The sequence below is a fragment of the Chiloscyllium plagiosum genome, unplaced genomic scaffold (genome assembly GCF_037043375.1).
Source record: "Chiloscyllium plagiosum isolate Xiang-an unplaced genomic scaffold, Cpla_swu_hap1 HiC_scaffold_45, whole genome shotgun sequence".
NCBI lineage: Eukaryota > Metazoa > Chordata > Chondrichthyes > Orectolobiformes > Hemiscylliidae > Chiloscyllium > Chiloscyllium plagiosum.
In genome coordinates, this window is record NW_028270183.1 from 75,880,892 (window position 1) to 75,884,377 (window position 3,486).

Below are 3,486 nucleotides of genomic sequence, written 5' to 3' on the forward strand. Positions count from 1 at the left end.
AAGGACTTTGTTGACTATAATGCTGTTTCCGTTGCTCTCAGTTGGTGAAAGGCTGTGCTTAAATGATTGCCTTCTTTCGTTTCCTTTCTCTCAGTCTGCAGCAATTTCGAATAGAGAATTGGTCATTTCAGTGTCTAACTCAGCATGTGTCTCCATCTGTCTCTCTTTGTCTCTGCGCATCCATCTCACCCTCTTCCTGTTACACATTCTCCGACACTCTGCCTGTCCATACAGCTCTTTACCTATTTCGGCTCTATGAAAAGTCTGACATTTCGAGACAATTTGAGTGTGCAGCTGCTGAGAGGCTTTTTGCCCACTGACTGGAGTACGTTGAACTGGGCTCACATTCTCCGGGTAATGTGTCTATCACTTCAAACCAGGCAAGGCGTCACTTCTTCCTCAAACAATTATGACTGTTTCGAATTCAAAATATAATTCCTAATCCACCAGGAAAAAAAAGCAATTACACGACAAATAAAGAAGCACAACGATATATATATGTTTGGTTTAAATGTTTGAACGGTGACATCAGAGAATGAGAGTGATCACCTGGTGGTATCTCTGCCATTACCACAAAATTCTCCGGCAAATCTGCAGCGCCTCCTGCCTCATCTCGTTATTCCGACCTAACTGGGAATGAAGGAGGGGGAATAAAAGAGGAGGAGAAGCAGAAGTGCTTGTGGAATAATGGAAAGAAACTACAGACATAAGTAATATTTCGGAATATATAAAAGAACATGGCATTCACTGTTGGAACTTAACCTGGATCACCAAATCTTAGCAGGGTGAAAGTCCAAGACGCGGAGTTCCTTTCGCAAAGACTTGAAACACCAAGCCCAAATATGAACGCAACAAGTAGGCACCGCTGGGAGTTGAACCCAGGATCTCCTGTTTACTATACCAGCGCTTTAACCAACTAAGCCACGGCGCCACAGTCAAGAGGCCCTTACTCATCCATATGTGGAGTTGCTTAACCACTTCCTCACAGAACTTGGACATGTGTTTTCGGATCAATGTTGCTCTCAGAGAATTGCAATCAATCCTCGAATTTTCAAATACAAACAGTTTACAGCTGAAAATTCTCTACTGAATAGGCACAGAAAAACATAATCTCTTCTTGCATTCATTTAAAACTGGTATTTTCACCTGGTTAAAGAGACAGGAGAAAGAGAAGGTGCTCATTCTATCGGGGCCCATGAACCACGTTAATACAGACAGAGGGGACATCACATCAAGAGGAACAAGGTCATTGTGGTGAATTGACTAGGTGTAATGTGTAAGTAAGTGTAATCATTGGGCAGTAAAAGCTGACGCAATGGCACCGACATTGAGTTTTGCACCATCTGTTCCGCGCTCACTTCCTGCATTATGCCTCCCAGGCATCATTGTCTATCACTTTATTTCACTGTCTTCGTCCACGTCTCAACTTATTCCAGACGATTGCAGATGTCTGACAGGAACCTTAAAATTTTCAAAACGAATTCCTGGAGTATAGTCAATGGGAAAGGATTCAATGCATATCCAGAATTACCACAGTGATGGAGGGGATGAATTATTTTCCCCTAGCTTTCAACTCCTCAGCACAGACATGATACCGCTCGAGGGGAATTTCCAGGATTTACATTCAGCGACACTGAAGGATCAGCGAGGTACATCCAACTCAGAAAGGTGATATGATTGGAGGGGGATTAGTCGTGGTCGTTTCCCGTGTATCTGCTGCCTTTGTCGTTATATACGGATGGAAGCAATTACTGACCGATTCTGGCAGGATCTGGGTATGTGCTCTGCATGCAAGCAAAAATTTGTTTTCATTCTAATAATTCACAAAAAGAGAAATAAATCTTCATTACCTGAGTGGGAATTATATCCAGGCCTGTGCGATGCAAACTCGGACTACTGAACAGGGACCTCCTGTGATGCTGTCTGTAAAACTTACAACCTGACTTGTAGACACTCTTGTGTCTGTCGTTGACTCCATAACAAACTTCAGCTGCAAAGTTGCTCACTCCAAGTTTCGAAAAAGTTCATATTATCGCACTGGATTTCAATGTGAAGAAAGCGGAACTGTGATAATCTGATGTTGTTCAGCAGATGTACTGCAGGAAGGCACAGAACAGGCTGGTGGTCACAGGGCCTCATTTTGACGCGCTGGTCTCCGGTGAGCGGCCAGCACCAATAAGGGTGTCGTGACAGTCGTCTGATTCCAGATCCCGGGCTAGAAATGACCAGAGTTATCTCGCTGAACTTGTTCAGGGTCTTGAAAGGAAGAGGCCATGACTCAGATTATGAAAATACATTTCACTGGAGTTGGTCATGTAATCGCGCAGTGACTCTGAATACAGCAATGGAAACGTCCAACAGGCATGCAGGGAACACTGAAGGAGGCACGTGAAGACGAATGTGTATAATTTGACAGTGAAAGGCACTGCTTCACAAAGTGTGACGTATTTAATTAAAGCAATGACGTTAGTTATCTTTACTGGTTCTTCACCTTGGTAATCTTGTATCCGTCTGATATAAATGTCTCCATTACATATGGAAAAGATGAGAGGAAGTCGACGGTGGATCGGCTCTGTGGTGTAATGGATAACACGTCTGAATTTGAATCAGTCTATTGTAGTTTTGAGTTCTACTTCGCTCAATTGCAGCATGCTGCTTTGTTGAAGTCAGTCATAACTGGTTTTATAAATACATTAAGGGAAATGAGGTGTCTGCGAAGAGTACTGGGACACCATAAAAATCAATAAGCCCGTTTCTGTTAGGTGCTGCTCGAGATGGGGGAGATATGAAACCTGTGCTTCGTATGGACACTTACTGTGGGGAAGGACATAGTACATAGAACATAGAAGAATACAGTGCTGAACAGGCCCTTTGGCCCTCAATGTTGCGCTGACATTTGAACTAATCTCAGCTCATTCCCTTGCCAAATACTATCATCACCCATGTGCTTCTCCAAGGATTGTTTAAATCTCCATAATCTGGCTAAGTTAACTTCACTGGCAGGCAGAGAATCCCGCGCCCCCACTTCTCAGTAAAGAACCTGCCTCTGACATCTGTCTCAAATCTAACTCATCACAATTTGTAGTTAAGTACTTTCGTACAAGATGACGTCATCATCCTAGGAAAATGACTTTCATGTCTACCCATCTAATCCTCTGATCATCTTGTATGTCTCTATCAAATCCGGTCTGAGCCTTTTTCTTTCCGATGAGAACAGACCCAAGTTTCTCAGCCTTTACTCATTAGGCTTTCCCTCCAGACCAGGCATCATGCTGGCTCACTGGTTAGCACTGATGCCTCATAGCGCCAGGGACCCGGTTACAATTCCAGACTCGGGCAACTGTCTGTGTGGCGTTTGCACCTTCTCCCTGTGTCTGCGTGGGTTTGCTCCGGTTTCCTCCCACAGTCCCAAAATATGCAGTTCAGGTGAATTGGCAATGCTCAATTGCCCGTATTGCCAGGTGTATGAGCTGGGGAAAATATAGG

The 3,486-nt window shown here is 43.9% G+C and overlaps 1 non-coding gene across 1 annotated transcript; it reads right to left on the reverse strand.

Moving 5' to 3' along the window:
* Positions 1–857: 857 nt before the first annotated feature.
* trnat-agu (transfer RNA threonine (anticodon AGU)) lies at positions 858–931 on the reverse strand. Its single transcript has one exon. It is a non-coding gene; the product is annotated as a tRNA-Thr (tRNA).
* Between the last annotated feature and the right edge of the window lie 2,555 nt (positions 932–3,486).